The sequence below is a fragment of the Falco biarmicus genome, chromosome 5 (assembly GCF_023638135.1).
Source record: "Falco biarmicus isolate bFalBia1 chromosome 5, bFalBia1.pri, whole genome shotgun sequence".
NCBI lineage: Eukaryota > Metazoa > Chordata > Aves > Falconiformes > Falconidae > Falco > Falco biarmicus.
In genome coordinates, this window is record NC_079292.1 from 48,619,740 (window position 1) to 48,642,727 (window position 22,988).

Sequence of the window (22,988 nt, forward strand, 5' to 3'; positions counted from 1 at the left end):
CTCCTCTAATACATTTTTGTGGCGAGGATAACCCTGGCAAATACCTCTGGAGATCAGTTGGTTCTTCCTTTGCACTGTGAAAATCAGCTAATGCCTCAGAGGGGCTTCACAAGCGTGACAATATTTTCATAACGTAGCTGAGGCAGGAACCATGCATGTGTATCACTGCTTTAACAGTGTTATTCACATTCTGTCAGTGTATGCTAAACTGAACCACTCCCTGTTGTACTGTAGCACTGATGATATGATAGTTATTTCTATGATTTCTATTTGCTATTAGGATCTCATTGTGTGCAGCTGCTGCAAGTTGCAGCCTCCTTTTCAGCTCTCAGTATCATGCACCTTCTCTGCCTTTCACATTAAGAGGGGACAGAAATTCAAAGTGGGGGATGATCATCCAACTCATGCGGCAGCCCATGTGTACAAAGAGATGGCAACCTGGATGACAAACCAGCACCCAAACCAGCATCCCCAGCAACAATTGGCTGGGGACAAAAGACTTTGATCATGTGACGATGCTGCTTAGAGTGTCCCACAGAAAAAAGATGGGAAGTTTTGAGGAGGGGGGGGAAGGTATTTAGTAGTCTATTAGGGTGACAAGAAAGAAATAAATTTAATTGAATAGTATTTGGAAAAGGAACATGTCTGTGTATGTGTATTCATTCACCTGTGTGTTCTGGAGCAGAAATCAGGAGCAGAGGGGCAAGGGCAGAGAAAGACTCCAGGACTCCTTCGAGAAATGGTGAAGTTGGAGCAGGGACACTGGTGCAGAAGTATTCAAGGGTTGATTAAAAATGAGTGGTTTTGCTAAACAGCAGTCCTGATCTTCAAATGTTGAATTTATTTAGCTTTATACCTCTCAAATTGTCTTGTGTCTTACCAAAGTTACCGATAAATTTTGTACCCATCCAATTTTGTGACTGGACTACAACAGATAGACAAAGACCATAAAAATGTTTTTTTTCCTTGCTTAGTTCTTAAGTGATACAGTAATGTGTTTCCTTCAGAGAAGCAGAAGCATCTGACCATCACTCTCATCCATTGCGGCTGCTGTGTTACATTTGGGTCTCCAGCCTTGGGTTGTGGCAAACCAGAGACTGCAGCTTTTTCATTTCAGCCTGCCTGCAGATCTGGTTTGTTGTCCTTATACAGCTGACAGCAAGCACAAAGTGCTGCTTTCCAGTTGTGGTCTCTACCTAGAAGAAAGGAGGTCTGTCTCTTCACTACTTACTTAGCACTTCACTTTCAGTAACCCCAAATAAACCTCTAATGTAATAAATAATTTCAAAATCTCTTTGTCTGCCTCAGAGGAAAAATCACAAACAATACTCAGCTATGCTCTTTATGCTGCTCAATAATTTTCCTGTCCAATGAACAACTGATCAGGGCCAAATTAATTAAATACTCTTTGGCCTTTTTCTCCTGTGGGTCTGACTGACATAGTTTCTTCCTTTACATATAGCAACTGATTGACGTATATCTGGGTTTAACAGGAACAGGTTAGCTTTAATTCCAAAAATAAACAATCGAAACAATAAACTTGTTTATCAGCACTAAAGACTGAAAGCCATTCACTGTTCTTTGTGGCATTTGCCTTTGCCATGTCAAGCACTACCGATTTTGAATAGGGCAAACAATTTTCACTTGCACAGTAGGCACTCTGAGCTCCTCTATCTGGTCTTCACTGCAATTAACATTGAAATAATGATGTGTAGCACGTTTGTCACAGAGGGAAGACATGCAGTAGATTTTCAGAAAGACATCTAGTGTGAAGATGAATTGTGTACATAGCTTAACTGTACATCTGGGTAATAATTCTGTCATCAAATGCTATCTCACCCACTTCTTCTGTCCTCTACCAAAATGATAAAACCCCTGAAATTAAATTACTATTTTTAAATTCTAGAAAATTATTTTATTTGTACCTACACATGCCTTTTAATATCGTGAATTAAAAACCATGGATTTGTCTGCACAATTTGATCTCATCATGTATTTAGCACACAATGGCTAATGGCAGGTACTGAGCTTTAACGTTAAGAGGTATACATGAATTCTACCCACAAAAATTCCTCAGTGATGCATCTTCAAACTTCTAGTCTACATGCTTATCTTTAATACTTTGTTAATAAATCATAGCCTCTGCCCTTTGTGCTCCTATGGCATTCTTCCAATATGTTTGGATGCTGAGTAGCCAGGAAGATGGGCTCACAAGCAGTAAGTAGGAACAAACTAAGAAAATTCAACTAATTTTTAATATGGTGATTATTCTTCCATCAGTTCTAATGTTCTAGCTATCTGGGGCTATAAAATTGTCACAAGTAATCACAATTAGGTATTCCCATTTTCTAAACTGAAATTCCAATTCTTAAATTCCTTAAAAACCTATGCAAAGCACAACTTTTCTAACCATAACTTGTCAATCAATATCCATACCTGATGGTTCTGGTTACGCCTCTTATACCAATGGCAGTGCATTATTCTTCACCTTACTAGCATACAACAGCAACATTTTACTTAGAAATCTTGTTTAATGTTTTGTTTAATCTTCACAATCATATGCTTGTTCTATATCTGGCACACACAGCTGTTCATGTATGTGCTTTCATTATTTTGACCTATTTAATGTGTGGTGAGGGGAAAGCGAGCAGAATGCTTTTAAATGTGGATTGGAATTTCATGACTCTGTGTGTGCGTATGTGTGCATGTAAGTGTATGCACACCTGTGTATGATGGATGGCGACAGCTTGCATGTGCTGTATGCAGAGCCCATGCATATAAGCATGCAGTTTAACATTGCAAATATGTACTTTCAGCTTTATTGTTTTTCAGACAAGGTGTTTGAGCATGTTGTGTTTAGAACAGGCTTGCCTGGCATTAATTTTCTGCAGCTAATTCCCTTTATTGTCTTATTTGAATTCATGCCAATTGCTGTGCATTTGAAGCTGAAGGCCTCTCTTACATAATAATGTATAGCACAGCCCCACAACGTGCTGGCTGTCCCTAGGTGCAGCTAAAATACACAGGGTGCAATGACTGCCCAGAGCCAGCTTTCCACAGACCTGCAGGGAGCAGCAGGCTACACCTGTTCTTTACATTCTCACTTGCTTTTATGTGCTGAGAGTAGGAGGTCGTGGGGGCAAGGGAGGTGCTAATGATAAAATTAAGACATGTGGCACTGGACACAGAGAACTTAAGGCAGCTCTGAGCACCTCTGCTTTGCACATCTCCTGGTTGGGTTCCCCATGCACAGGACCTCTCTCTTCCCATGCTAGGGCAGCTGACAAGTCTGCAGCACTCCAGGCCTGGTTTTTAATAAAGGCTTAAATTCTGTTTGATCCTGTTTCAGTGCAAGTCATGTTCATGGTAAATGAAACTAAACTCAAGAGTCAAGACCAATGGATACAATCATATTCATATTTATATCTTTAAACTGTCCTTCTGATGGTTAAACCAGTATTTAAACAGTTTTCCTGTTGGTTTCCAAACTTGATCTCAAAGCATCTTTTTTCCACAGCACACCAAGAAAGGCTAAGTGCATTTTTTTATTTTACTTTCAAATCTATTCTGCTGTGAGAGAAAAGCATTTCTATTTTCGAAGTGGTGGATTTAACAAAATGGGTGGGTTTTCTGCCAGTATTATTTGAACTTTACACAATTACCTGTCTCAAATTTTAGCAGCTGTTTCCCTGCCTGAAATGTATTTAATGATACGTTCCTTGTACATTGCTTGTTTCATAGTAACTGGGGATGTGTTCAATAGTACAGTTTTAAATGTAATCTGCCAGACAGTAGTTGTTTTCTATTAATCATCTTAGCTGACATAATAGAAATACTTTCAATTGTGAATGCTAACTGTTCTTTTAAAAGCCAAAAGTTAAGTATCTTCTGTGACTGTCTCTTCATTTCAGTGAAATAAAATGAAAGTATTATAATGATTAGATACTTTGGGGCACCTTACAGAAATACTACTGTATTGCAGAACAAAATGAGGCATTTTATTTTCAAGGAGCTGCACAAATTAAAAGGAAACGTAAGTCACCCAGGTGTGCTACATGACTCTGGCAATGAAAGGTAATGCTTGATGGGAGCTGAGGCAGAACTGCTTATTTACAGAAAAACTGTTTTTATTCCTTTTATTTTTAGCAGTGCTTCTATTTATTTAAGAAAGGGGAAAAATGTGGAATTTCAGTTTTCCAAAATTTTAGTTCCTTATTATGACTCATCATGTTAATGACAACTGCAGGATTATATGCACTTCAGGGTGAAGCCACTTGAATTTAAAATATTTAATCTGTGGATGGCAGTACTGTCCTGGGAACCTTCAGAAAGATGAGATTAAGAGTGAGATCTTACCGATTCAAAGAATAGAGATCTTGTTGCCTTGGATTTGGAAATGAGAAGATACTAACTCTGAGGAAAATAATTAAAATTAATTTCATATTAATATTTTGTCCAGGATAAGTCTTTTTGTAGCAAAAACATCCAGAGCCTTTTGGAGTCTCTGAATTTCTGATGGTAGTTCTTCACGTGCCCCAGCAGCTAGTCGCATTTTTTAGAGATGTCATGGATGCTAGAGATTTGGCTTAATCCCAGTTTGAAGTTTTCTACCTAATCAAAGGTTGAATAGGTATTGTGCTTCCTACCTTGCTAAATGCTTGCTGAGATTATCCCCTGTCATTCGCTATACTTATTATCACTGTATCCCCAAAGAGCCATTCTCTCTGATGTGGTGCTTTCAGAAGTGTTATTTCATCATTGAAAAGATGGATTCCAAATGAAAAGGCACTTGTTACAGAAATGACATTTCATCTCAGGAAGATAAAAGGAGCTGCCTGTGGCTAGGTCTGGATTGTGCTACTTTTCTTGCACTTCCCTATTGATTTTTGAGCTTCAGGCCTTCCCCTAGCCTAAAATGGGGGATAATGTGAATTCAGACAGATCGCAACCATGGAAGGAAAAGAGAAAGTGTGACATGGAGATAAAGTTCCATTCTTGGGGTAGAAGAGGATATTTAGAGAGAATCAGGGGCCAGGGAGAAAGGAGAAAGCAGGATGAAGGCTCAAATAAAAAGAAGGAATGTGAGGTCAAACCTTTAAGGAATTGCTCATGTTGTGGTCACACATGAGAAATCTGCCCTATCCCACTGAAACAACGCCACGAGTAATCTGTCTTCTTGGCAATTTAGGATAACAGCAAAGTTTGGGCTCAGTTTTCTGAGCTTTTCTGCTCAGAATTCCAGAAAAACTGGTTTAGCCTCTTTGGGTTGAGAAAAAAATCCTCCTGCAGTCTGTCTTATCAGGCACTGTCTGTCCATGGGCCTAAAGGGTGCTGTGACCCTGTAACAGCTCCAAGCCAACACGTAAAGCAAGGGAACTTGTGTTACAGAAAGAATGACATTGAAACTCACAAGCTAGGCACCAGGATGTAATCTGAATAAAGTTACAATTACTCAGCTGTTCTGCATCAGCTTGTTTGGTTCTGCCCTAAGTTGTGAAAGCCCTAAACTTCTGCACTGAGGCTGCCTCACAGATCAGTGCAGCAGGATCAGCTAAGTGCCTTTGACCTAGCAGGAGGTGCTGGCTTCACCCCTGCTGGAGGGGACCATGCTGGCCTGGGCTGCCAGACAGAAAAGGGTAGGTCATCCCTTATTCTACTGTGGTCCTTCTAGTCCCTGTGAAAATATCATCTGCTACTGAGAAGTGATTTCTCTGCTATAGTATAAGTAGCAAAGGTCATTTAGACCTAGAGGCAGCACCTTGCTTTCTTAGAGACATGGGACCTCCCCCAGCCTTCTGCCCCCCGCTTCCTTTGTGAAGCTGAACACCATCCTCCGACTGATGTTTGCATACAGCAGGGATAGGGTGGCTTAGCAGTGTCACTGTTGGCATTTCTGAGAGTTAGATCCTGTTGAAAATATGCTGAAAAGGTATTTTCTGCTAAAAAAGAATGTTGATGATAAAGAAGCCAATGCTTTCTGCCAGCTAGGCCTGCTGAGTTGCCTGGCTTCTCCTGCTCGAGGGCTCCCTGGTATTGCCCGGCTTCTGAACGTGACACATTCCTGATGCCTCTGAATTGATGTCTCCCCAGCTACTTGGCTTACAATGCCTTTGGCTCCGCAGCAGCTGGCAGCCTGGATGATTAAGAATTTTTAAATATTTACTTCCCCTTTCCTAAAAACATTTTTTAAAAATTCTTTTCAGCAAAACGTTTGCATTTTTTCATGACAAAAGGATTTTACATTATGCCGTCCGCATGCAAGATTCTTCTTTCAGAATGGGGCATTTCTGACCGAGTGAAGAATGCACTTCCATTGTGGTGTACCAGGCGCTGAGGAACTGTGTGCTTGGTCTCCCGGGTCTCCTAGTTGGTATGTGAAATTGTGGGGCAGGAGCGAGGATGCTCAATGTCCAAGTTTTAACAGGTCTACAGTTACAGTGTAAACATGGCTTTTGCAGAGAAATGACACTCCTTTATTCAACATATGTTTGACCTATCAGCTTACTCATTGCAGGTTAGCACAAAGGCGATGTAACGCAGCCATAAAGTAATCCATTGCACCAGAGCCTGTGCCAGCTGCAAGAATATGTTCTGGAAAAAACTGGAGGCAGTGTAAAGACTTAAGGTCTGTTAGCCTGATACTCAGAAGCTAGTGTTTCTGGACCTCTTCTTTTGCCTCAAGGAATTATTTCTAAAATGCTACAAGTTAGACACATCTTAGAGATACCTCAATCACTACTCACACCTACATCCCCTGAACTGCAAGATTTCTTCCTATTTGATGATCTAAATCAGCATTAAAAATCTTTAAGTCAGACTTCCTGAACTGAGAGACAAAGCCAAGTGCAAATTAAAGAACTGAATAATTTAAAGCAACACACCTGTCTTAAAAACACACACAGTTGTTCAAAAACATTGTTATCATTTCTGACAATCTATTATTTGTTACAAAGCAGTTCTAGCCTGGGCTGTGTCCTGACTGGATTTTGTACTATAAAACATGAGATTAAGTGAGCCTTTACACAAAGGGTTTGGAATAGAAGTTTAAAATGCAGCAACAGATAAAAAAAGACAGGCAGGAGGATTGATGGGGGATCTTACTGATTTTGATCAGTAGCACACTGAGATCTTATCTCACATACCTACTAAACAGCTCAGAAAAGAAAGGAAAGAGGGATAATTTGAAGGGCTAATTTGGACGGGTAGCACAGGAAAACTATGTTTACTAAATGAGGAGGACAGCATTTGCGTCACAACCATTTATTCAATATCTTACTTTTTCTCATTGTTCCACATGTAGCCGTAACCTTTACGCTCTGGTGATCACTCAAACCCTCTTCCAAATTGTTAGAACAGTTCTTGACGTGGTTTTGGCTCATGAAAATTCCTCCTTGACAATTCCTGAGCACAGGAGTTGCGCCAAGCCAGGAACCAATCCCAGTAGACACTATGGAGAAGTCCATGCTGTTCTGGAAGCTGAGCTGAACAATATGGATGGGGCACTCCATATAGTTGATCTTGGGAGCAGTGAGTGGTCCTAGGAACATTAAATAGCTGTACCCTGTATATTCACAACACAGCTCACACTGGCTCCAGTTACACTTAGAAGTGGACCAGTTCTCTCTGCATTAGAACTTGGGGTTTAAAGCAAAGGAATCCTGTTACGGCTCAGTGCCTGTGAAATGTTGGTTTGAGGGACAGTTTTGTATCACGTAGACAGTACATGGCTAAAAAAGGGACAGAATTCAATTCTCCAGTCTCTTCAATGTAAATTCTCACTTTCCTCCTCTTAACATTTCTTTCCCTTATTATTCCTTTGCCTTATTATTAATTGGGGAGCAGATACAAAAATTATCTTAACTAGAAGGGAAGACCTAGGTGTTTTGCTGTTCTCCTTGGATAACGTGGTTGATAATTCTCACATGAAAAATGTGAATATGCTGAGGACCAGAGACCTTCTGATCTTCCCCTCTTCTAATTGTCACCAGTTCTTTCTCACTTATTTCAATGCCTTAATCAATTGACTATAGAGTCAGTCTCTGCTTGCTTTTCTCTTGGCCACACGATCCTTATTTTTTTTCCTGTATGTTGGCTTGTTCCAACAAAGGCTTCAGAAAATGAATTGCAGATAAACTCTCTTTTGAACTGAGGTGAGTTGCTCAGGGGTTAGACTATTTCCTACAAGATAAAATTTGTGAATTCAAAGTGCCTTTGAAGTGCTGCAACCACTTCATAGGTGTTGCTTTTTTGAAAAGCATGGACATTCCCATGATCACTGGATACTAGCTGTGGGCAGAGTTTATCTACTGAGTCTTACACCAATCAGGGCAAAGAAGCTGAGTTCATGTATGATATGGGCTTTAGGCTCTTTAGGCACATGGTATTTCGAGCCATAAAACTGTAGAAAAAATTAGGGAGGAAGGGAATCACCTACTCCATCTCCCCACCCAGCGCAGGGCCAACTTCCCAAGCTAGGTCAGGTTACTCAGGGCCTTGTACGGGTGGGTTCTTTGGATCTCAAAGTAAGGAGATCCCACTGTTTCTCAGGGCCTCTCTTCCAGTGTGTCACTCCCCTTATTGAAGTGTCCCTTTCTAAAGTGTGTGATCACTCACTGCATTTTGTCCTTTTACAGCATACCTCTGTGATCCTCTTTAGGCAGTGGAGGATGCTCCCCTTTATGCCTCTTTTCTCCAGCTAAATAAATCCAGCTCCTTTAGCCTCTCCTTTTCTATGCTTTAGAACTGTTATCCTTTCACCCTCCTGCAGAGGACCCTCTCTAGTTTGCCTTGTATGGAAGGATCCCAAACCATACAGAATATTCTAGATAAGAGCTCATGAATGATAAGTACAGAGAAATAAACACTGTCTTTGGTTTGCTGGTTATCTTCTTGCTATGTACGACTAACCTTAATTGCTGCAATAATAATCTGCTCATTCATGTTCAGCTTGTCCACCATGACCAGCATTTTTTGTGCAGAGCTGCTGTTTAACCAGACAGTTCCCAACCTCTGCTGTTGCATGAGGTTATTCCATGCCAGGGGCAGGTTGTATTTGACTTTATTCAGCTTCATGATTTTCCGTCTGTCTCATTTCTCCAGAGTCTGGGTCCCTCTGAATGACAGGACTGCCCTCCAGTGTGTCAGCTGCTTCCTCCATTCTGTTGCTATCCACGAAGTTGCTAAGGGGGCCTTTCCTCACATTGCTTGGGTTGCTGGTAAAGATGTTGGACATATTACCCCCAGTACTGACCCAAAGAACACACTCATAACTGGCCACCAGCAACACCTCAGACCATTGAGCACAACCCTTCAAGCCCAACAGTCCAGCAGTTTTTCCCACCAATCTTGTGTCCATCCATCTAGTTCACATCTCCTCAGCTAAGAGGGCACTGTGGAAGAGCATGTCAAAAGCCTTACTGAAATCAAATCAAACGATCTTTACTGCTCCTTCTTTATCCACAGTCTTTCATCACAGGCAGTAACCAGGTTGGACAAACACAATTTTCCTTTGGTAATTCTGTGCAGATTTTTTCCATTAATTTATTACCCTTCATGGACCAGGGAATGGCTTCTACAAGTTGTTACTTACCATGTCTTACATTGCATCCACCTTCTGCGAAAAATGAAGCCTTGGAAACAAGAGTAGCTTCCTTCCAGCTTCTGAGGCAGTGATTTTAATGTGAAAAAATGTTATCATTTTAATATGTTTAATATTTAATTGTATATCCACACGTGCAGTGAGGAGAATAACAGTGCTGGGTGCTTCTTTGCAACCCTAATGATATTCTGGCAATGTGTGTGTAATATACAGTATAAAAGGGTTAACAAGCAGGCCTTGTGCTGTTTCTCTTTAGTGTGAGTTCAACTTTTGGCTTTCAAGCTTAAAGGATATCTCGTATCATGTGTATACTGCCACATATGTAATTTTTTGTGTAGGACTGGTTACATTGTGGAGATGGCATAGTAATTCCTAACAATCTTTCCTGCCCATAGTAGTTTTCCAGAAGACAGAACATACTTCTGCCCATGCACGTTAAAATCTTTGGATGAGCTAATACGAAATACTTCTGCTGTTCTAATTTCCTCGTGTGTATTTTTTCCTGGCTCAGAGTCAGTGACCTAATTCTTTTCTTCATTCCGTCCAAGGTTTTTGCTTTTTTCCAAGCTATTCATGTTGGACTCTTCCCCATTGTGGAAATTGTGCCTTTTATTTCCGCTCTGTATTAGGACTCTGGGGTAGTTGCATTTACTGCCCTGTTGCTCCTCTGTCCCCAAGCCTGAGGGTAGGTAGTGACAATGCAGAAAGGATAACGTATAGAAGATTACTTCCATAGCATGGCATCTCCCATGAAAGGTGACCAAGACCTTCTGCTAGACCCACCTAAGGGAGTTCCTGCAAGCCTAAATGAAGATCTTCTTGTAGAGTTTATGCTGGAAAGAACCCAATTAAAAAGTAGTACCTAGAAGAAAGTAAGTTTGCTTTCCTAGTGTGTTGGTTGGAGAGATAAACCAGTCAGTGTCTCTCTGTTTACTTGGCTTTTAAAAGTACATAAAGACTTGTTCAAACCCCTTTTTGACAAGATGTGTATGGTGCTACATTTAACTAAACAAAATATACAAACAAAAAGCTCTTTAGTTTTCATAATTGTGAAATCCTCAAACTAGTGCATGCACGTTTCCCAGCCTAGACTGAGGCATGCTTAGACCAGTTCAAAGGCATGTAGAGAGCAGACCCAGCAGTTTCTCTGTCTTTGATTTTGATTCAAATTCACTTTTTTCATTCCAGCACATATAAGAGGTTGACAAAAGGCTACCCTTGCTTTTTTGTTTCGTTCAGTTGCACTTCTAGACCTCTGTTTCTTTTTTGTTCTGTGTTTCCCAGCAGTTACTAGATTGTGGTTCCTTGGGGCTACCTTAATAAATACCTGCTTTCAGACTCAGATTTTTTGTTGTAAGGAGATTTTGTGCATTTGCAAAATAGTCTCCATGGCACCACTCATGGGCTTAGTGTATTAACCATCACATAGGCTGTTTTAAACAATCTTCCTGTCTTGACAAGAATTGGTATGAGCAGTGTAATCACTTTTTATCAGGGGGAGAGAGGGGATCATTCTATTCAAGAGATAAAACCACACAAAACTATGATTATGCATTTTGAGCTTTAACCTAGCAATAAATTGCATCTTTTCCATAGCATAGGCAAAGACCTAAAACTAAGTAATACAGAAATTGAGTTCTGTAGCTTCAGTTTCAAGTTACACATATGGAAAAGTGTTTGGTTGATCTGTGGCTGGTCTCTGTGTAATTTCTTGAGCTGCAGAAGGCTGTATCCTTGCACTCTGTGACAGGCTGACTTCTCCAGTAAAAGGCCAGCTTTTCCACATTCCTACAGACATATAATAGCAAATAAGCTGCCTGCCACAAGTGCTTTACCACCTTTAATTTTCAAGCCTTCCTGTCAGTCTAACTGATACTGCAAGGCTCTGCATCTTCGGTCAGTCTTCTTCATGTTCCTTGTCGCTAAGATCCCTAGGCTTAGAGTTTCCTTATGTGTTGGTGCGCATTTGCACACATTTTAAGGTAAAATGAGCAGGGACACTCTGGCTTGTCACCAAGACAGCTCTGAGGAACTCCTACATCACTTATACTTTGGGAACTTTTAAAGACAAGAGTGGCAGGGAAGTTCCTGTCTCCTATTTTCTTCAGAACACTGTACCATTCCTTTTACTGCCGGCATTACAAAAAGCTGGAGAAAAGGTATTTTTCATTCAAGATAAAATCCAGGAACACATGCAACTTTCTGGTTTTGCTTTGCTCCTGAATGATGAAACGACTCAGAGTATGTATAAAAAAGCATCTCACATTACTTACAGAATAAAAAGCAACTAAGTTGCTGGCTTGTAAAAAAGAAAAAGTAAGTCTTAAGACAAAAGAGAGTTATATTTTACCTCACTCATAAAAACCTGTTTATTTTTTTTGCTGGGTGGTGGTGGGTTTTTTCCTTTCAATTGAACTCCTGAAAAAGTGCAATTTTACTTCAAGACATTTTGGTTCATATCACAATGTTAATTTTATTAAGCAATAAGACCAGACAGGGCTTGAATTATTGTGCAATAATTTATGCTTAGGTGCATTCTCAGGCATAAGCCTGAAGGCTAAGTGTTATCAAGTCCCAGAGTGTTTCACATAAATTATACTGTCGTTTAAAATGAAAAAGAAAAAAACAAAACCCTAACTAGGGGAAAGAAATATAATTATATAGGCTACAAGGGTCTGTGCTCTACAGAGGCCATCACCTGAAAGTTCAGGCAGCCTCCTCTTTGGGACATGTTGGGTTAGTAGTGGCTCTTGGAGTCCTCAGGGGACCTTCAGCATCTCTGTGTGGTGCTTTGGGGAAGGCTCCCCCCATCCCTGCCCCGGGGGTGGGTAGGCATGCTGCCGGCCCCACATGCCAAGCCTTTCCCTTGCCCAGGACACTTCTCCATGAGCTGTGGTACCCAAGATGCAGGGAGCGTAAGGCCTAAAAAGGCTGAATCATGGACTTGACCTCAGCTGCGTGGTGAATGCTGGGATATCTGAGCTCGCTATAGCTGTGGTTCAAAAAGCACAGAGCAAAATAGATGAGAGCTGGTAACAAACACACCTGGCTGAGGGGATCCACTTGCTAAATAAATTCCCATACAGATTACCTGAATTTCTAACCATAATTTGTGACTAACTTGCATCTCACTGTGAGACTACGTCCCATCTCTAGTGAAGGCCACATAAACCTTCCCCTGAGAAAAAAACTTTTCATGATAAAAATGTCACTCACAACACTGATTACTTTGTTTTCCCACTCTGAAAAAAACTCTCTGAAAACCATCTACAGCAAACAACTCAACCAAACAGAGAAGCACAGAAAATATAAAAGCAGCAATGAACAAATATTCCTCAGAAAGCAAAGTTAAAGCATCACTTGGGCACAATTTTAATTGAAAAAGGCAGAACAGTTCTATAGGTCAAGAGTTTTAATATCTTTTCTGATTTTACATGGAAGGGACTAAGGTATTATTACCCTGGGGAACAGTAAGAAATTTAATAATAAAAAGATAACCCTTGGAGGTAAAGCAGCAGAAGAGAGAGAGAAGACAGAAAGGGTTGGGAACCACAGGCTGTGATGTTTTTTGAAACTTCAGAAGATGCTTGCCCTCACCTTGAGGAGTGAGTAAGCAACAAGAACATTTGTTCTCTGCACAGAATAATGCACAAAAAGGTTCCCTCAGTGGGCATGAAAATCAGAGAGGAACAGTGGCCACATGGTAGCACTGAAACAAATGGAGAATAAGGTGCCATTCAGCTGCACTGTATGTATCAGAATCTTACCTTAATCAAATGGCCTTTGCAAACAACATTTAAAATTCTTGTCAAATGCAGATTAAGTGGGGTTTTTTTCTTTCTAATGCTGAGGCAAAAGAATCTAGAAACAAAGCAAGCACTCTCCAAACTGGCCACATTTGCCAATATATATAGCTCAAACAAAGTTAATGTGAATAGCCTACAGCTTTTAACAAAGCCTAGAACCTACAGAGGTTTTCCTGACACCACCAACTTAAGAGAAAGCTAGTCCATAAGATGAGCCTTTCAGGCACATTTTCCTATCTAATTACCAATACCTCTTAAAGCTTCAAAATTTAGTCCAGATCAGAGGAAGAGTGTTGCTCAATGAATACACTTTTTGAAATGTCTCAGTTCTTCCTGATTCAGATGAATTTCAAAGGGGTGCCTTTTGGTCAGAACAAGTTCCCTTCAGGTGTAAGCCACTAGTACCACATGTTCAAGCTGGAAGGGGAGGGAAAACACAGATGCCAAAGAGGGAGAAAGAAGGTGGGACTCACAGAGCCAGAGAAAATCAACATAAATCTGACATGAAGATTGGAGACTGCTAGCTCCAATTACAAACTGAAGACATGAGCAAGAGCCAGTACTAGCATATGAGCAGTTCTCCAGTTAGATGGCAAGCCAAATTTCCAGGAATATGTGTTTCTGGAATAATGAAATGCAAAGCAATTGATTAAAAAAAGTCCTGTGAAATGTCAGAACAGCAGCAGAAAGCACTGTGGGAAGGGACTCCATCAGCCTACACAAACCTCACCAGTGGGGCCCATCCAGAGCATGTGTTGAGGTCCTGTCACATCCCGGCCAGAGTGCCACTCCATTTGTTCCTGACAACATGCACAGCTTCAAGATGGTACACCAGTACTGTGCCTGCTCCCTGTCCTCATCGCTCAGAGCTGTGAGTCCAGTCTGACATCCCATTCCCAAAGGGACTCCCACCACAGGCAGAGAGGTCAGAGGGAGCCTAGGGGAAATGGGAGGTTTATCTGTATAAATGTTCTGTGAGGAAAGCTGTGGTGCAAACCCTGGGCTGACTGACAGTAAATACATTCTCCAGAAAAACGAGCCCTGTGCTGTATTAGTAAAACCTCCTAGTTTTTTAACCCTCCATCTGTCAGGAGTTTGCACTGCAGCTCTGGGAAAGCTGCTTTTCTCACCTGCTTCAATTTCCTCCTTGACAAAATGGGGCTGGGAATTCTCATCCCATAACATTTTTTGCACATTTGTTTTTTCTTCCATTCCTCACAGGGATGAAATCAGGTATTTTGTACAATTATTTGGGGGTTTGATTTCTTGGGGCTTGGTTGTTTATCTTTTTGGCAGAGAAGCATAAAGGGAGGAAAACACATCACCAAGGATTAGCCTGTACTCCATAATTTAAGTTAAAGACTATTTTTGGAGCAGGGCTAGCACCCTTGACCAAAATCTTCATTGAGTGCCCTACGCAGAATATTGTGGTGATTGAACTCTTGAAACTCCTGAAATCTCAAAAACTTGACCCCTACATTTTTTTTCTGTCAAAAATTTCATCCAAATCAGTAAGTTTCCGTAAACATGAGTTTTGAAGCACTAGATTTCTAATAATAATCAAGTTTTGAAAAGAATTCTTTATGAACCTTCACCCTAGCTCAAAAGGAAAATGGATACAATAAGCAATATTGGCATTTTCTGGAAGAGCTTATTATTATTGTGTTACCAGACTAGCAATGACTTACTGACATGGGGAGTGCTGAGGAGAAATGACTCCACTTGCTTGGTCCTCCCCTCATCATAGCTGCATCCAGTTTTCATGCAATGTTGCAGTCTGCTCATACAATTTACTCTGCTTCCTTAAACCTCACAAGTTGCCTGAGTCTAATAGATGATTACACTTAAAAGCAATTAAAGCCTTTGCTGCAAAACTGTATCCATGACATATATATACTACTGACTGCATTAGCAACAATGAAAAGCAGGGGGCTTCTTTTATTTATTGCTTTTCAGAATGAAGTTTTTCGATCAGGCTCTCTTTATAGGTGCCTGTGCATTTTTGAAAATACCTTCCCCAAAGTTCTTATTTGTCCGTTTTATATCTTCTTTACTCTGCACCTTTGTGTGAATGTAATCCATTTGGTTTGCTCAGCTTCTTGGACAGCGCAGTCTGTTGTTGTATTAACTATATGGCAACTTCAGTGGTATTTCAGTATATATTCAGTAATGTGGCTAAGAGTCTGGTCACTGCAGGACATAATTCAGAGCTGATGTCAGTCACTAGTGGCCATAAACTCCTTGATCTATTTGTCATTGCCATGAATCGCAGTATACAAATCACTGTTTCTTTTGGGAGAAAATACAGCAACAGCGAATAAAGGAGATGCAGATGGTGCTCTATAGTGTTCCCCATATTTTGCTGTTACCTTCCTACAAGCTCAAAAGTGTGTCTTTACCTGTGCGTCTTCAGTAATAATTTTGGTTCCTAGGGAGCACTCAGCATGGGGAATGGGGAACACTGGATTCCACTCCTGGTTCCATAGTGGCCTCTGGATCAAACACAAGGCATTCCCCAAAATACTCCTTCCCACTTCTGGGATGTGCTTTGAGATCTGCAGTTGAAAAGCGTCACTGAAGAACTAGGTGTTACTGATTAATGTTTTTTGCAGGTGGACTTTTCTGAAGTCTTATTTAAATGTCACCTGCCCTCTCCCAAAATACACGCAGAGGGGACAGAAAGAGAGTGAGAACAAGAGAGAGAAACAAAGCTGCTGTAGCACAAGGATTGATCTGGAAATGAGCAAAAACCTCTGCCTCTCAATGATCATCCTTGGTCAGTCATGTCAAATCCATTCTTCATGTAAAATGGTTGCCTAGAGATGTTGTTAGGTGCTGTGGCCACAGTATCTTTGCCAATGCTGAAGACTTTATTGTTTTCTTAATTTGTTGCAAGAGGCTGGAGAAGACTAAAAAAAGGGAAATATTTTCTAGTGATCCATTTGTAACAATCCTAAGCTTCAGAAGATGTGGGGCCTAAAAACCTTTGTGGTGCCTCCTTTAAATGTGTATGGTTTCACAGTGGACTGTAATCTCTATTTCCTTGATTGATAGGGCTATAATGCCTAGGAAAGAGTGGAATGGATGGGCCAATCAGAAATAAAGACCCAAGAAAAGGTCAAAATGGTGGAGCACTTCACTATATTTCTTGAAAGATGTTGGGTATTAAATGTCAGATGCAATCTTTGTCATGAAAATGAAGTAACAAGCCACTAGTGTGACCCTCTCCTTTGAATGATAGTCTTGTCACTTTTTCTAATGCTCTTTCACCAAGGTTTAAATTGAGGGAGAACACTGACTATCTTGTAAAATATTTGAATAATGGAATGCATTGAGGAAACAGAAAGAAAACGAGAAAAGGAGGGAAACAAAAAATCCTTTCTTAGATACTTGCCTTACAGGCTGGGCCACCTAAAATGTATTTTGTGATACAACAAACCAGATACTAAGAGTTCAATAAATACTGGTTGCATCATTATTTTATTAAGATGCTTTCTACTTTGGGTTTTGACTAGTCCGTCCACCTAGTAGTAGCAACAGGCTTGATGGTGCTTGTCCTAGGATGGGCAGACATTTCTGTTTAGTAAGTCAGACAAAAGAAATGCCTGCTGAATGGAAAGAAATTTAACAGCCGTTACTAGAAAGATTACTTCCCAGCTGAGATATGTAGCCTTTTACAATGCTCAACATTACCTTTTAATACGTATTTCTGTATCATCATAGTACTGTCTCAGAGTTTTTAAATCAATAAGTCTTGAAATTTCTGTAGAAGAATCAGCTTGGTCATCAGTTCAATGTCCCGTACTTTTCTGCTCTGGCAGTCCTTTACACTGCCACATCCTCTCTGATCTTTGTCAGCCACATCCTCTTCTTTTAACATTTCCCAGCATAAAAAGTTTTCTGGTCATTCATTGATGGGCATGTTTGAAGAAGTATTTTAAGAGGCTGCTACTGCGCTGTCACCCCCTCCCTAATAAACATTCCATTACCTTCTCAGTGGGTGCCCTTACTGGCGGGGGGTACCAGGGAAAATGATATGTAACGCCTGGGAAAGCCAGGCTTGCCAAAGCTCCAATGAAACTTGCTTTGCCTAGGCACATAGGTAAACCAGGAAGCACAGGTTGGATGCAGGTGGAGGGATATGCCCTGTATAAATAACCTAACTTGAGTTATATATTGAAGCATCATGTTTCTGCCTCATCCTTCACACAAACAATTCACTTCTATTTGGGAGGGAATCAGTAAACAAATTAAATAGCTTTGCAAGTTTGCCCCATGATATTGCTAGTTCTGCATTCTTACAGTGTGGTTAGTATTGAGTATGGTTCAACACATAAAAATGGAAAAAACTCTTTCAGACAAGGCAGAATCACAGAAAACTGCCATCAGGACAAAAGCAATTTGTCTCTCACTGTACTGGCAGATAACCCACAGCAGCGCTGGCTTGGTGCTGTCAGAGAGACAAGGTCACAGTGACTATGTCCATCCAGCCTGTGGAGCAGGTGCACACAAGGACACTCCCTGCAGTCCTATTGCTGATGGTTTAGACTGGGAATCGGTTGTATCCCTTGCAGCTCCCCTTCTTGCCTCACTCTTCACTTTTCTTCCCCTGAAAGTGCAAGGCATGGAAGGATGGGATTTCACATCTTGGCGCTCATCTCAGTATGGAGTGAGAGTTGTCACCTGGGAAGTTCTCCTAGCTCGCCCTATAAGGATTATAGGCATACCTCAACTGAGAATGATGTGGCAAATACTCTGTGTTGAGATTTCCCATTCCCTTCTTCTCTCTGTCCTCAGTTTCTCCTGTGCTTGGCAAAATAGCAGAGGTCTAACTCTGCTTCTTATATGTGAAGTATAAAAATCAGACACAGACAAGAGCAGAAAGACAAGGTCAGTGCTATAGATGTTATCATTAGGAAGGAGAATGAGAAATTAAAGGCCTAAATTACGAATAATGAAAAGGTAACTTGTTCTACATACTGAATTTTTATAGATTTTCAGCAGAAGTCTGGAAGTGACTGAATGGAAAAGAGTAATCTTCTTGTAATGGATTTCACCTCCTACCCACTTCCCCCCCATTGAGCTTTCCTTTTTTGACCCCTTTGTGAGAGAACAACTCATGAGTCACTACCTCCTTTCCTGGCTTTCCTGGAGTTCTTAAATAATACATGACCTTACCATTACCACCTGTGAGACTGCCCGGTAGCTCCCTGCACTACATCTCACTTTCCTCCTTTCTTTCTCATTGTCTCATGTTTAACGGGAAGATTGATTAGTGGTCTGGGAGCATATCTTTTGCCAGTTGCTGCGTAGATAAAAGCATTATCTCAAATAGCTCAGCACTGGTACAAGTTTTCTGGATGTGCAGATGTCAGGCAAGACAATGTGCTGGGCTTATGTTTCCACAGCAATGAGCTTGGAGCTACAACTCAAAAGGATAGAAATAAATCACATTTTCTCCCTTTACCAGTCTTTTTTCACCTTTGCTGTTTACTTTATGCATATTTTAAAGAGTTGCAGCAACAACACCTCAGTTGATTCTTCCCCTCCAAAAAGGAAAACCAATAACATCTTCCATATATTCTGAAAGATTGCCAGAGTTTTTCACATACAGAAATTCCCTGCAAGTAATGGGAAAGGTAATAAAGGATGTTATCAAAATGAAATACACTACATTTGAAATGCTTTCATTGTGTTTTTTTTTTCCCTGTGTTTTTACTTTAAAGGAAATTATTTCTCCCAGTGACTGTTGCTGTGCAGCTGATCAGGCTGAGATCTCTGTTCACATATTGAGAGCTTATGTAACAGTTTGGTCTTGCAGAAGACTGTGTCAACTTCTTTGGCCAACTGAGCTCGTTTATCATCTTTATTCTTTCAAACTCATGTTGCCAGAATAGGCTTGAAAAAAGCCTCGTTGGACAGGATTTTCTTCCCTTTGTACAGGCCAGGTGAAAGCAACTCTGCTTTCTGCACACTTTCTCCATTCCTTCATCTCCACCAGCAGTCATTGAAACCTGCCAGCTGTGGACTGAAAGGGGACCTTTTCCCCATTCAGTCATCCAGTGGTTCATCAGAGAAGACCACAACCATCAGCCAGTTGACCAGTCTTACATGGAATATTGCAGAACGCTTGCCAGAGCCTCAGTTTTCAGGATGTAAGGAAGCAAAGAAAGGACCTTCCCAGAAGGCTCTGGACTCAGCTCAGATCAATGCCATCCATTTACTTCCCCCTCGGGCTACTGCAGAGGGAGGGCGCTGAACTGTGAGTGGCAGTCATTTCACTGGAGTGCAGCAGTCTCAAATTCCATCCATGACTTTCTTATTGCTAAGCATTCTTTACCACAGCAAAAGTATTTGTTTAATGGGAAACAGATTTGGGTCATAAACCTTAAGCCTATCAAGCTTTATGTTAGCTAATGTTTACCTTCTTGTATATATATATATATAACTGTTGTTTTTTTCTTTTACTCTATCTCTCTCTCTGGTAAAAAAAAGCTATTGCTGTAAAGGGAATGCAGGGAAGCAAATAAAGCAAAGGAAATCAGGAAATACTATGAACTGCATGTGACTTACAGCTGCAGAGTTCCTCACAATAAAGAACCCTGCCTCAACAAAGTGGCTTATGTGCTTTAACAAATATCAGCTGTTTGTTTGGGGTGTAATGAACAAACCAGAGCCAGAGTGACAACTGCTTCAAGTAATTATGAAGACAGCTTGCAAACTATGGCCCCACTTGTTTCAGATTCTAAATGACGACAGTTGGGCTGCTGTTGCTGCCAGCTTTATTTCTGAGCACTTTTATTTCCATATTTCAAAGGTCAGTGTGTGGTGGCAATAGCAGCCAAAGAAAGCCTGTGTGAACAGTGTGTGTGTGCCTGTGTCTTTGTGAGAGAGAGAGGAAAAAAAAAGAAAAGAAAAGCATTTTTCAGCATTACCAGTAACTGCTATATTAATACTAAACTCTTAATGAAGTGTTTATAATATGTTAAATCCTTGGACCCCAGATGAGTTCAGGGTTTCTTTGCTGCAGGCATCATTTATATGTGTACCGAGGGGGACTCTGCCCTGAGGAGTTTATAATGCTAACGGTAGAGATGGCAGAACTGTGGTCCCAGGGAAACTATGTTATTCTACAGAGAGCCATGGACACATGAAATAACTTATCCAGGCACATAGAGGGATTTACATCCAGGTAAAACCTGAACTGATTTGAAACCCCCTGAATCTCAGACCATTACTTAGGCTGCATCTTTTCCTTCCTCTAATACCTATAATTTATGGTTTTAAATGCCGTTGATTTATATGTAGAAAGAGGCTGAGGATTTTGTGGTATGTAATAATAATGTAAAAGAACCAACCCTTGTGCTGAAGATGTTATCACACTTGTGGAACTTCTACAGGATTTTTGGATGAATTCTACCAAAGAACTATTTGCATGCTTTCTTTTCTTTAATGAATTTACCTACTAAATATCTCATGAGGTAAATATGAAATAGCACAGGAATGGAGGTGAAGGAATAAGGAGAGAGTTTAAAGGAATGTGTACCTTGGTGACACATGGACAGGGAAGCTGCCATGGTCGCAGAACTGGGGTCTTATTTCAAGCACACCTTGGTCCCACCAGGATTTGTGGAAGAAAGGTCTGAAGGGCATATGAAAGGAATGAGCAAGTTAAGGGTCTCAACACAGGAATGGCAGGAGGTAATATAAATTCTGTGGAGATTTAAAAGAAAGAGATTTGCGTGTGATGCAATAGGAGTGATTCCATTATGCTGATTTCCAAGGAAAAGATTGTGGATCTATGTGAGCCACATGGGTAGATTGGAAAAAGAAGCCAAGCAGGGTCAAGGCAACATGTTGGCTACACTGACAAGGAAGGCAGGTCAGGAGGTATGAAATTGCTAATGAAATAGGAGGAATGTTACGAAAGCATGGAGAATAGTGTGACAAAAGTAGAGACGTTTGTGAGATGATATGGATGTAAAAGTGACAGCAGTTACCCTGGCTGTTGGGAGACAGTGCGGCCAACAGCCCAGTGGTTGGAAGGCTTGGATACAGGGAAGTCTGTATCCAAGCCAATTATCCTCTTAGACACTTAAGTATGTGACCTGAGATCACAGTGAGAGGGAGGAAGAAAGAAAATAAAGAATGCATCCTGTCCTTCCCATCAAGCTTATGATCCTTTGCAAGATGTGCTTTTTCCCAGATTACAGGAAATTAGAAATTTCTTCAACCAAATCCAAAAATAAATGTAAAACAATTGATGAAGGACAATAGACTGCAGCCAAAGGTAGACAAATGCTCCTTAGTGAACTATGAAGTGTTTATTAATCAGATGTAAATAGCCTTGCCTCCAATAAAGTCTGGATTTGGCAGCTGTTCATCTTGTTTTTTTCCCTGGTTTAGAAAAGACAGAGTAATTTCACTTACTCTTGAGCCCACTCCCAGGCACCTCTTTCATTCAGACACTCTCTTCAGCATATGTCTCATTGTAAACATCTAAGTTTCTTCAATATCCACTATCAGTGAGGCTCTGTCTCTATTTTTTTACCCATTTAAATTCTGGATCATAATCCATTTAAATTATGCTTTCCTGTGTTCAGGGGAAGAGATTGATAAATTTTGAGAGGTTTGTGGAGAATTGTCTCTTCCATAACAGATTTGACCAGTTCACATGGGATGCATCCTCGCAGGAAAAGCCCACATTAGGCTACATGTGCTTGAGGAACAAAGCATCAAGAGAAAAATAGCTGATGAAAGAAATAAAAGCACTGATTTATCTGACATTATGCTTTCCTAATGTATAAAACTTTCAGTTTGAAAAGCTGAGAAAAAAATCCTACTGACTTTGATTATTCCCTCTGTAGGATAATTTGCAATTATCTTCTTGCAACATGCGAGTTGTAAACTAACTATAAGTAAAATTTGGATCCCTTTATAATTGTCCTTTTCTTAGTTTCTTTCATAATAGTAGTTTAGTCTTCTTTAAACCTCACTTGGCAGATTTCCCAGCCTGCCTTTTTGTATGGCGGCTCCATTAAATTCAGCAGAGACCAGCACGCGCCACTCTGAAGTAGCCATTTCACAAGTGGTCTCTGAATTTCTTTTAGTGCTGAGTGCATTCAGTTTCTGCTTTTCTCCTGATAATCTTAGTTTTACAGCACATGCTCACACAGGTTTCTCCAAGGGCAGTTCAATCTCGGCTGCACCAGTGCTGCTGAAATGAAGGAGGCAGGGATCTATTGCTCTAGCTGTCTTTCATGGCTGTCATTTATAGCTCTTTTCCCAATTGAAGTCCTTGGAAATTTTTGCTTCTTAGCAAACAAGCTGATGCAGTGTCCTAGCTTCCCTCTTCTACTGCACAGTGGTTTGTATGTAGAAATTGGAGTGTTAAACTTAGATGAAGACATGCATTTAAGACTCAGTAAATGCCAAAATAGCATAAATAAAACCTCAAAAATTAAATTGCCTTTTTCTGTTACTATTAATAAGTGATTAAGTTTGTTCTCAGTAACATCTCTACAGGTTATGGTCATAAATGGTAACAAAGATGCAGTATCACTAAGCAAGTACATGGTAGATAG

The 22,988-nt window shown here is 40.6% G+C and overlaps 1 long non-coding RNA gene across 1 annotated transcript in view; it reads left to right on the top strand.

The window, feature by feature from the left end:
• LOC130150736 (uncharacterized) overlaps window positions 1–22,988 on the top strand; it is a 55,105-nt gene that overhangs the window by 21,730 nt on the left and 10,387 nt on the right. The gene's annotated exons all lie outside the window — the stretch shown is intronic.